A 13,159-nucleotide genomic window follows, 5' to 3' on the forward strand; every position below is an offset into this window, starting at 1 on the left:
CTTGGTAATTCCTGCGCCGAGTAGTGATTAGCGAAAGCCTTTTATCAAGTGCTTGACACTATAGATATACCAGCTAACAAGACCAAGATGGAACACCTAATTCGCCATAGCAAGCATTACATGCTAGTCATTGGCAAGCTAATGTGGAAGAATGCAAAGGAGGAATTGCTTCAGAAGTGCATATCTTGGGAAGAAGGAGTGGCATTGCTTCTAGAAATCCACGGTGGATCCTATAGCACCCACACAACCTCTAGAAGTCTGGTTGGCAAAGCTTTCTGAGTAGGTTTCTATTGGCCATCAGTAGTCGAAGACACCCAAACGCTTGTCCGACGGTGTGAGGGATGCCATTTTTCACCAAACAGATCCACGTTATAGCTTAGGCTCTGTAGATGATTCCTGCCTCTTGGCCATTCACATGCTGGGGACTGGACATGATTGGGCCATTCAAGAACATCCCTAGTAGATTCTGATGGATTTATGTTGCTATTGACAAATTCTCCAAGTGGATCGAGTAAAGCCGCTCGTTCAATCTACAACAAAGAAAGTAGCAGAGCTCTTCAACGACATCATCCATAGGTTTGGGCTACCGAACAGTATCATCACCGACCTTGGTTCTACATTTACCGGTAGTGACTTCTAGGATTTCTACGAGGATCGGTGCATATCCATTAAGTATGTATTAGTTGTGCACCCTAGGGCTAATGGCCAGGTTGAGCGAGTGAACGGCATGATTTTAGACGCCCTGAAGAAGAGGTTATATGAGAAGGATCAAAAACATCTGGGCAAATGGCTCAAAGAACTACCAACTGTGGTCTAGGGACTAAGGACCTAGCCCAGTCACAACACTAGAGTCTCCCCCTATTTCTTGATGTTCGGATCAGAGGTTGTGTTACCCGTCGACGTCACTTTTCAAGCACCAAGGATAGCGAACTATGATAAAGAGAACAACAATCAGGCACGACAAGACAATGTTGACCGACTTGAGGAAGAATGCTTGGTCACATGTGTTCAGACGGCCAAGTACCTGGACAGTTTGCATAAATACTTCAACCGCAATATCTAGGAGCGATCCTTCGCGGTCGGCGACATGGTACTTCATAGGAAATAGAAGACCGATGAGATGCACAAGCTATCTTCCCCTTGGGAGGGTCCATACATTGTCAAGGCTGTGACTTGACCAGGATCCTATAGACTCTGCGATCAAGACAGCGTAGACATCCCTAACTCCTAGCACATCGAACACCTCAGGCATTTCTATCCTTGAGACGTCCTACTAAGATATGTACCGCTTATGTATTTATGCATTTCAATAATGATTTTCTCCATGATGTTTTCTCCATTTATTGTTTTCTCCATAATTTTCCTCCAATTATCTTTTGTTTTTGTCCATGCTAAACATCTTTAAGTTGATGCATTCTATCGCCATTCGATTTGCCGACCAGCCACGTTCTCATTCGTGTTATCCAGAAGTAGTCATGTTCTCGATTTAGCACCTAAACGTGCATGGGCAGTAGCATTCTGTGTCATGGGCGGTCGGTAGTGGCTCTTTGGTGATGCCTATATTCCTAAGCATGCACAGGAGCTAAGCTCTTTACGCCATGGGGTGTGGGATAGCCGGGACTGATAACAAGATAAAGGACTAACAATGCATCGTTAATATTAAATATTAACACTTTATCCCATTGGAGATGGTCTTCAAGTTTTCTTTACTGGCCTCCAGCCAATGGTCGAAGTCATGGAACTGCGCCTGACTATTGGTTCGGATCACTACAGACAAGAAGGGCAATCGTCTTAAACACATTTCTCATAGCAAGAGGGGTATTGACATAAGGAATAACTTAGGGTTTATTTCTTTGGCGAGTTGTTTTTTTGCCATTAGAGCTTCATCTATTTCTTTCTCTACTAGCGCTTTGGCTTCATGCGCTAGCAGACCTTGGGTCTCTGCCTCCACCTCGGCATCACGCGCTAGGAATGCTTCGGTCTCCGCCCGCTTCTTCGCTTCATCAAGCTCTACACCAATGAAGGATTACTACTAGCATGGGTGAATTCAGGATATGAAAGCAATACATCCTAGGGTCTAAGGCCTTACTTTTCTCCCAGTCTATGCCATCGCCTAGCTGATTTGTCAGCTCCTAGTTCTTTGCCTCTAGTTGCATCTTTTCTGCTTGCAACTTCTCCTGGTCGGTGTGTGCTTTAGCCAGCATCTTCTCTAGAGTCTCCACAAACTCACACAGCCTCTGGTTCTCAGCAATTGATGAAACCAACTACTTTAGCTAGTGTGCGTGGTTCTCAGAGATCTTCATTAGCTCCTGTGGCAAACAACAGTTAATTGGCGTAATCCCAAACTTCAATAGGTCATGTAGACTAACTTCAATCCAGCCAGACACTGATGCTAGTGCCGCCCTAAGCTCCTTGACCTGCTCGCTTGCCTCCTCATCCTCCACCACCTCCATCGTATCTCTGCAGCACATGAAGGTCCGCAAAAGCTGAGGAGGTGGATCCCGGGTATTTTGCGCTTCGCGCTCAATTTCTTCAATCACCTCGGGGGACTCCCTCACCTGCCTTGGCCCCCAGTTGGCTTGTGGTCAGACACTAGGGCCAAGATCCATCACTGGCATCTGAGCCCGAGGATTGGCCCTTGGCTCTGAGCAACTGGTCAGCTCGGTAGCAACATCTTCATTCATGTGCTCTTGATGCTCAGGACTTTAGCTTAGGGACCAGTCTGGTTTTTAGGTATTTCTCATGTTTCTTCTAGCTATCCCGCCCTAGTGCCCTGAGCACCGGCAGTCATGGCACTCGGCTTAGCGTCCGACTGAGCATCATCGATGTCGATTGGGTCAAGGTCCTCGGTCGACTTTTCCCTGCAACATGATATCTTATCATCAATACTTCCACTTTGGTTATGCTTGGACTAAGTCTAGGGCAGAGACACTTACTCGTTGGATCACCTATGTGCAGCTCTAAATTGTCGGGGCTTGTGGGAGCTCTCTTGTCCTTTAGTTGCCGACATGAATCTTGAGAATACTGGACGCGGCCGGTTCGCCTCCGGCACTTCTAACCTCACCGCGGCGGCTCTCTTGGCCAAAGCCCCTCATCTTGGCTCGGGGACTTCACCCCTAGTGGATCTCTAGTCGGCTGCACCTTGGGCTGGCCGGTCGGAGGCTCTAGCAGTCGGTGTTGGGGCGGTCATCCACGTAGCTCATTGTTGTAGCATCTCACCTACGTCTTCATCATCATCCGACCTGTCCACGATGACTTATCGATTTGCTGAAGGCTCTCTAATCAAGACTCCACCACTCTTGCGTGCTGGCGGAATGTTCAGTTTTTTCTTCTTCATCAGCCCTGCTCGGGTCAGTTGTTTACTACGCGATGGCTGCCGATGCCTAGGAGTTTTCTCCACCATGTCCTTGGATGAGGACGACGAGCTACTCTCCGAATGAGGACCAGCCGAAGCTTGGGTTGCACGATCATCTACGCCCTTTGGCTAGGTCCCATCCGTCATGTCGGAGACATACACAACATGATCCTATCCATAAGTTTTCAAGAAGACGTTTCAACATCAACAAGATTTGACATTACAAGGACTGCCAATGGTACACTTTTACCAGAGGTGGTGGATTCATGATGTTGTATGCCACTTGCTACCCTATGTTGCTCAGTTTGGTGTTACTTGAAAAAAGCTCTAGGAGGCGAACATAGGCGTCACCCTTATTTGTCTTCTTAGGGGCTTCCCGAGTGGTATCTTCATCACCTGTATATTCATACATAGGGTGGAACCTCTCCTTGCTCGAATGGATCCGCCGTACGACAAAGTTGATGGCTACACCAACTCTATCAAGATTGTTATGCATCTGACCTAGAATTTGTAGAAGCTCATCGGCCTAGGTCATCTTTGAACTGCTTGGTCTTGCCGACCAGTTTTCCCTTGGCACTGCTAAATGGTCTATGTCGGCCGATAGGCTCGGTTTAGCATTTCAGATATAGAACCACTTAGGATTCCATCCCTTCAACGATGTGTTGAGAGGCACTTGTATGTATTCCTTCACCATACCATCCCTCAGCTGCAGATAAACTCCACCGACAACTTTGGAAATAATGAAAGAGGTTGAAGTGCGGAGCGATTCTGATGAATACTTGGCATAGATTGATGAAGAGGGATATATGAAGAATGTTGTTGGGATGGAGATGGCAAAGGTTATTGCCATAATACCCAAGAAGCTTCCAAAGGAAAGGATGCACAGGAATCCCAAATCCATGAATGAAATAAGCCTCGAATACAACAAGTTCGTTGGTATTGGGGGTTGGGAACGGTTCACCTGCAGCGGGGTACCATCCTGCGGTTACTTGATCTTGAAGGATGCCTTTGAACACCATTTTTTCCAAGGTCTCCTGGGTGATGGTAGATCTTACCCACTCTTGGTCACGGCAAACCTCGCCGGTACTCTCCGCCACCTCCCTCCCTGACTTCTTCGGGCTTGAGCGGCTGCATTTCTTCCCACCCTTCACCATGGATCAGATCTGATTCGATTTGGCTATGCTCAGATTCGATTGAGGAGGCGCTGTGGTTGTAATGCGACTGTAGCAGGGTGTGCAAAGGTGAAGTGCCAAGTATTTTGCGGTTATAAGGAAGCGGACGCGTAACGAGGAATGAGGGAAGTGGGCCGCGACGGGCGGATTCATATGGTTCGACCCCGACCTTTCACCTTTAGATTTTTTGAGAAACCACGCTGACTCCACCATGTCGTTTACACCCCTCCAACTTCTCCTTCAATGGTTATTGGGCCGTTTTAATGGGCCTCTGGGCATACTAGACGGCTGAGCTTATTTTGTCGGTCTACTTCTCCAATTTTACACTAATATACTGCTAAGCACTCTCCTATGTTCTCCATGGTATAGTGCTAAGCACTCTCCATGTTCTCCATGGCATAGTGCTAAGCACTCTCTATTTTCTCCACGGTTTAAGTGCTAAGCACTCTCCATTTTCTTCATGGTATAGTGCTAAGCGCTCTCCATTTTTGCCATGGTTAAGTGCTAAGCACTCTCCATGTTCTCCATGGCATAGTGCTAAGCACTCTCCATTTTCACCACGGTTAAGTACTAAGCACTCTCCACATTCTCCACGGCATAGTGCTAAGCACTCTCCATTTTCACCACGGTTAAGTGCTAAGCACTCTCCATGTTCTCCACAACATAGTGCTAAGCACTCTACATTTTCACCATGGTTAAGTGCTAAGCACTCTCCATGTTCGCCACGGTATAGTGCTAAGCACTCTCCAATTTTTGCCATGGCTAAGTGCTAAGCACTCTCCATGTTCGCCATGGTATAGTGTTAAGCACTCTCCAAATTTTGCGATGGTTAAGTGCTAAGCACTTCCCATGTTCACCACGGTATAGTGCTAAGCACTCTCCATGTTCGCCATGGTATAGTGCTAAGCACTCTCCATGTTCTCCAATGGTAAAAGTGATAACCACTCTTCATTTTTTCTTCATTTTTAAGTGCTCAGCACTCTCTAAATTTTACTTCAATGTCCAGTGCTCAGCATGGGGATTTCATCCTTTTCACTTATTTCTTTGATCCTGCTACAAGATGCTGCTCTATCTTATAGTAGGCTTGGGGACTAAGTGTGTACACTTCACCAAGCAGTGAGTGCACTGTTTTTCCTCTTACTGGTCTTTAGCTAAGCTTGGGGCTGGCTATGTGCTTGGCTAAGCTGGGACTCAGTTATTCTAAATAAATGATCATTGTACTTCTTTGATCCTGACACTAGGTGCATTCTTCACCTACTGTCAGGCTTGGGGACTACAATGTATACATTGCACCTTGCGGTGCTTGTATCAAATTTAACGGTTGGCTAAGTTTCCTTTTTCTTTCTCAGTCGTTGATATTCTTTGATCTTGACACCAGGTGTCTTCTTCACCTATTGTCAGGCTTGGGGACTACAATGTATACATTATACCTAACAGCGCATGTATCAATACTAACATCCTCTTTGACTAAGTCATGGATGATGATCATCTAACTTTGCCAACGAAGCCTAAGTGTGTACACTTCACCAAAGGTGGAGAATTTTTTTTAAATTTTAAACTTGAGCTCCTTACATCCTTCTAGCAAGCCTTACTTGAGTATGTTTGAGGCCTGTTGACTAGTTCAACTGGTCGACACTTCATTTTGTTGATCGGATTACCAGTCAAACTGGTTGGCATTTCACTTTGTTGATCGGATTACCAGTCAAACTGGTCGGTACTTCATTTTATTGATTGGATTACCAGTTAAACTGGTCAGATTGCCAGATTAACTGTCTGACTCCAAGTTAAAACTGCTCAGACCTGCTCAAGATGGCGTTGCTCAGTGGAACAAGGTGCTCAGGGACTAGTTGTGGGGGGTATAACCCTAGGTACCCATGGCAATGGACATGGGACGCACCACCAGGGGAGGTCCAGCCCATAAGATCAAGGCCTATAGTGCTCGGCTCTGGTCGGCGTGCACCCCAAGGCAATCAGAAGACATCTTGGCGATGAAGGAAGATCTATTCAGATATGATAGATATCGTATTCCATGTAAATACTTACCATATAGCCAAATAGATCTAGACTTAAACCGACCTATAATCCTACACTCTAGACTATATAAGGCAGGTAGGGACCCCCTCGAATGCATCTCATATTCAATACAATCCACCAAAGACATAGGACATAGGGTATTACATCGATCAGATAGCCTGAACCTATCTAAATTGTTTGTCTCTGCGCTTGTGTCACCATCCGGCTCCAATTACACGCACCTCCACCAATTCATCTACAACTGTGGGCATAGCCCTCGGTAGATTACCTACCATATTTCATTGACAGGCGATGTCATGGAGCTGAAGAAGCCTTGGGCATCATCTGACTGCTCCATTTTGACACTCTGTGTGTCAAGCTATGTCGGCTTGGACCGGCCTCCCCTAGGTGGACATTCTAGAGTCTTCGTGGCAATGAAGGAGGTTGGGTCCAGGAGATGACATGCGGGTTTAGGAGCCTCTGAGCCCCTGGAGGTGGTGGGGAAGCTTTTTGTATTCTTCTGTCATGCACCATGCATGACCTTGTTAGGAAAGTGACCGGCAATGTCGTGCCTAAGGGACAGCATCGGGGAGCCCCACGAGCCTTGTTAGCTCAAGGCGTGTCTTCTTGGGCCTGGGCCTTGGCTGGCATTGTGGGCTGGGTAGGAACCATGGGCTAGTCTAGGGTGTCATCGTAGATGAGGAGCCTTAGGGCTCGGGCGAGCTCCGAAGCCCTAAGCGGAGGTCATGGTGTAGTCAAGCTCAGTAGGGTTTCTTCGCTAGAGGGTGCACAAGAGCGTACCTAATGGGTATAGCACCTGAGCCCCTAGGTGATCCTAGAGGGGTCATTCAGGGGGTCTTCTTCATTCAGGAACCATTGGACCTAACATTTAACATACCCATATGTTAGGATCTCATTAGGAGCCCTGAGCCCATCATGGCCTTACTTGGTGTGATGGCGATGAAGGGCTAAATTCGATCTTCTAGTGACCGAACCCTCCATGGCGGGGATGGCTTCCACTGACAAGGGTATTATGCCCTGCTTGGGGCCTTCTTCTCCAATGTGATGGGTGTTGCTTGGCTGTCGAGGCCGAGCGATGATGGTGCTAATCCCTTCATGAGTATATGTCACATAGGTCCTCGACTTGAGCAAGGGCTTGGCGAACTCATCTAGGAGTTGCCAACCTTAGGCCTAGGGTGCCCTCCTTTTTGATCGGAGCCTACCATGGGTCAGGTGATCAAGAGCGTCTGGGCTCTAACTCGGGGCCATCTGATCATCCAGAGCGCCATGCCCTTCTAAGGCTATGATTGCAGGTCCCGATCCTCTCGAGCTGGCCTTTTGGGGCTGACCTTCTACGGCCATAGATCGGGGTGCGGGGAGTGCGCTGAGCCTTGGACAGAGGCCCTCATTGGGCCTATTTCTCAGCTTCTCCCACCCCAACTCTAGGGAGTTGATTGGTTTTTTGGGGGTGCGTCAGCTGAGCGCCCGTCGATCGAGGGGTCAGGTTGCTCTTTCTAGGGAGCTGGCATAGCCCATGAGGCCATCGTGGGGCCTCCCTATCAGCGGGAGTGGTGGCTTTTGGGCACGTCCCTTCCGCTGACATCTTGGGCAGGCAGTTGATGGCGTCTAGGCCATTGTGCCCGGTGGAGGAGTTATGGCATACACCCCTGTGCCATCCCACTTCGTCTGGGAGATGGGACGTCATGGCCATGTGAAGCAGATTTGGCGGAGGAGTTGCGGCACTTGGTGCGCATGGATCTAGGCTATCTTTGATAGCTGGTGGGCTTGAGAGAAGTCGGATTCCCTTAGGTCCTGTGAGGAGATGCGTGTGGAGTGGGCGGCGTGCATGGGTTGGACCAATAGGGTCAAGCCAATAGGGAGGCGGTGGTTCACCTTTGCCTCGAGTCCGACAACTACCGTTGTGCCATACGATCATGCATGGGATCGTGGGAGCACGGCTGCCACCGTTCATGGAGTACCTAAAGTGGTATAGAAGAGACGAACAGGATGAGTTACCTTCTGCATCCGGCAAAATCTTTCCCCCTCCAAAAAACCTCAGCTTTCACCTGCCCTCGTGCGACCACTCATCGTCGCTTGCTTTTGCTTGCCCTCCCCCCGTGATGGAATGGGAGCCTTTAGAGGTGTCCGAGGCAAAGATCTAAAGGATGGAGGAGGACGAGATGGCCTAGAGGATGCCTTGGTGGTGGGCTGGCGTCCTCCTACCATCGTGGCACTGGCGCCAGCACCCAATGGCTAGGAGATCGCTTCCATCACTAACTTCCACTAGGTGGGACTCAGCCTTCCTCTGCACCCCTTCACACGAGGGCTTCTGTCCTTGTTGGCGGTCACTAACATCAATTATAAAACCATCAACATAACCCATATTTATACTTAATTCCATCACCAAACATAGGTATAGGGGTTTAAACTAATAAATTCCATGAGTTTTGGTGAATCTATGTTTTTAGCAGGGTTTATCCTGAAAATTGTCAAGGGGACCTATTCGTCAAAGGAAATTATGAAATTCCTCCACGTAATCGACGTGGGAAGACTCTAAAAGGCTCTAGAATGTGAATCACCAAAGCAGAGGCCATGTCTCTAACATGTGGGGCCGACCAGCCCCACCTAGGGGCCACTCGACCTGTGGGCTCCCCATGTTAGCCTCCCATTGTTATGTCAGTTATCCACCACCTCCTAGGTTGCATCTATGTTGTCCTTTAAGTTGGTTTGATCCAAGGGCTCACATTGGACACTTTGGCCCATATATACCATCCCTTGCCACCCTCCCTAGAGCCATCCTAAAACCCTAATTCATAATCTCCTTATCAGGATCAGAGCTAGCTATCAAGAGAAGATTAGTCCTCTATAGTATCTAGTCTTATGAATAGAAATAGTCAGATAGAGAGTGAGGGAAGAGTTTGGAGGAGGTGTCGGCCTGTCGGTGCTCTTTTTATGGCTTGTACCTTGGCGGATCCAAGTTCTACTTGAGCTTGCCTTCGAGATATCTCTGGTAATCAACTTCTAATTCGAGTAAGCATCTTGTTTATATTGTTCATCAGGATCATGACTCTTTTGAGTGCTTTATTCCTATTCTATAGGGAGTAGAGTATTAATCATAAGTGTAAGCTTGGTGCTTAGACTTGGGTTAATCATGGATGCACCTTGTATTTCGGAAGGTGGTAGATCGCGTGAGTGACATAAGTTCTATATTGCCTGTACTATATAGCTTCGTTGATCCTTTGTAGTCCACCTCCTCTCTGTAGGCACACATAGGATGCGGCTACAAAGGAAAGCATCCTCTGCTGGTGACTTTCCCTAGTAATGTCCCTAGTTGAATAGTAGAAGACATAAGCTTACCCAAGTCAGAACTAGAGAACTTTAGTTATCCTCTCTATGCTCCTATTCATCCTAACCTTGTTACTACCCTTAGTTAAGTTAGACCATAGTTAGTCTCACACGTTTCCCTATGGATATGATACTTGGAATACCTATGGGTGAAAGCTACTACGGTACCCATGCGCTTGTGGGTTTATCTGTGTGCGTTAAATATACCAACAAGCTTTCTGGTGCTGTTGCCGAGGAAATGGTTGTTGAATTAACTACAAGCCTATCTTAACCTTTTATCTTATATTCTTTCTTTTACTTTTTCAATTAGCATGGATTCCACTCCTATCTATCAATATGCTAAACCCACAAGCGCAAGCCTAGAGCCACCAAAATCTTCAGAGCCCATCCTAACACTAGACTATGAGCTGCGCCCGTGTCTTATAAAATTGATTCGAGTTAAATCCATCTCAGGAGAAGGCGATGAAAACCCATACTCACATCTACAAGAGTTTGAATAGACCTGTGCATGCTTACGTATCACTGGCATGTCTAACAAAACTATAAGATGGAAGTTGTTTTTGTTCTCTTTGATGGGAAGAGCTAAACAATGGTACAGTCAAACCGTAGGAAGTATACAAGGAGATTAGGAAACGTTATGCTCTAAATTTTGTCTATGTTTCTTTCCTGTCTCTAATGTAGTCAGCCTTTGGAAAGAGATTCTAAATTTTAGACAACTAGAAGAAGAATCTCTTGGTACATCATGGGATCATTTTAATGAACCCATCATCATTGGCCTAGACCTTACCATTCATGACCCTATAGTTCTTCAACATTTTTACATGGGTCTTAGCAAGGATTCCATGGAATCCCTTGATGCAGCCTCTAGAGGAGCTTTCCTTCATTTGCCTACTAGTGAAGCAAGGGCTTTGCTTGATAGAATTAGTGGAAGGACTTCCTGCACTGGCATTCATAATGAACTCCCTGAGAAAGAGAAGAAATCATCTCCCAATCAAGAAGAGGAAGTTCTGATAGCAAAATCACAACCACTTCAATCCCAAGATTTAGCTATCAATCCTGAACCACCAATACCCTAAAATCCCCCAAGACAAGAAGGAATTCCACCTTTGGAAATCCTTGTTGAAATTAAGGATGACCTCTTTGATGCTCATTTTGGGAGAATATTAAATTCTCATCTTCATAAGAGACCTTCGAGTGAATATAATTCAAATCCTCTCAAGAAGGGATCTCTTAGGAAGCTTCCTTATTCCCATATAGGACATTAGAAAGAATTCAATGATGGCATTTCAAGTAATACCATAGAAGGAGAGCTGAGCCATCTAGAAGCCATTCCTATCCTCTCCCCTTCTATGTCCACATTAGATGTCTCATCTGAACCCATCTTTCAACCCATCCTTGACCCTAATGATCCCTCTTATGCTCTCTCTCCTAAGTCTCATGATGACCCTAGAAATCCGCTAAGACAACCAAAGCATAGGAGTCATGAAGTCCACAAGGATGACCAAAAAGAGCAACGAAAATGGCTGGAATGTATTAAGAACTTGTATGCCATTGCTAAAGAATGGATGGACAAGGACGAAGCCTTATGGGTAGAATCCAAACTTAGCTTAGATCTAAATGGTGAGCTTAAATCAATCTCTTTAATAAACATGACTCCTCCAAGTTTGGAGGAGGCCTTAGATGAGATCAACCCGAGAGCCACCAATCCATGGGAAATCTTGGACAATAATAAGTCCAATGAATGTCATAGGCATGGAATGATAGAGACACTGTTTCCGCCTGTAGACATTCATGAAAAAACACCCTTAGAGCTTGAAAAGGAAGATAACATCAATGAGCATGGAAGTTATTTCATGAACACCTCATCAAATCCATGCTCACATGAGAAATCTCTAGAATTAATTGGTCTCTCCATCACCGGATCCTTTCGCTGAGGAAGCGGGCGCACCCATTGTGGCTGCATTAGGGGATCACCGACTCGATGATGGAGTTTCCCTACCCCATCCTAGAGGGGGCTATTTAGAGTGCTGATGATCAGAGCCATCAGCATAGAGTACCCAGGTTGGGTGTCGGGCCTCCTCCCTTCAACGCCAAACACCCCCTCCCATGGGCCATCCGCTCGCCAGGATGGTGTTAGAGCCCCTAGTTTCCCTTTTTGGGGTGGAGTGGATGTGGATGATGACGCCCCCGATGGGAATGCTAGAGGCTCCTGTGCTGGCATTCAGTCCACCTCCGGCAGCGACTCTAGCTCCAATGGCGGTTCTGGCTCTAGCGGTCCACGTAGTGGAGGTTGGCGGAGGGTCACAAAGGCACCGGAGGAGTCCTGCCAAGCATGGGTAGAGTCCATCCCACCCGTCATCCCCTTGAAGGGATAGGTAAGAGTAGTCCTTGCTTCTCTTCATCTTCATCACTACTTTTGACATAGTGTCATTGTCACGTGTAGGGGCTTTCCTAGGACAACGTTCATCAAGGTCGGTTCCTCGAGCGGCGGTGAGCCTCCTCAACTCTAGGCCTACCTGCTACCACCCTCTTCATCGATGGCTAAATCAGATCGGTGTGCTCCTTCACTGGGGGTGCTCTCCCATGGTGCCTCAGTCACACTCCACGTGGTGGTGGTCGTGGCACTGCAAAAGGAGCCAAAGGATGCCCTCGGGGCCACCGAGGACTCCTGGAGGGAGGTCAAGGAGGAGCAGTTGGTAGCGGTGATGGCAGAGAACATCCGTGATGCAGCGTAGGTGGAGGTGGCCCATATGAGGATGGAGCTTGAAGGTATGGGTCATTCCCTTCCCCTCTTTCATAACACAAATACCAACCTACGGGCTACGCTTCTAGTGTTAAGCTTTGACGCCCCATGTCCTTGTCGATGTAGAGTCAAGGGAGGAGGTATGTCGCTTGATGGAGCAACTTCATGGGACCCAAGAAAAGGCTGGTAGGCTACGAGCCCACCTCGAGTCTCGAGGCACGGAGTCGAGGGAGCTTCAGGTCATGGCTCTAGGGGCTTATCATGCCCTCATCCCGTGAGGGGTGCGCGATAATGCGATGGAGGTGAACAAGCATCTCCACGCCATGCCAGCGCGCTTCCACGAGGCCATGGAGGATGTCATCTGGCAGGGGGCAGCCTCAGCATTGGCTGTGGTGTAGTTCCGCTTCCCCGGCCTGGTGGACATTAGTGAAGTGGTAGAGGGACTCCCTAGGGGCAACAGGGCTGCTGACATGGCGTTGATGATGACCCGCCTGGAGGAGGCCACCAACACCGTCCTAGAGATTGGCCCGC

Source organism: Miscanthus floridulus, chromosome 14 (assembly GCF_019320115.1).
Source record: "Miscanthus floridulus cultivar M001 chromosome 14, ASM1932011v1, whole genome shotgun sequence".
NCBI classification, from domain to species: Eukaryota; Viridiplantae; Streptophyta; class Magnoliopsida; order Poales; family Poaceae; genus Miscanthus; species Miscanthus floridulus.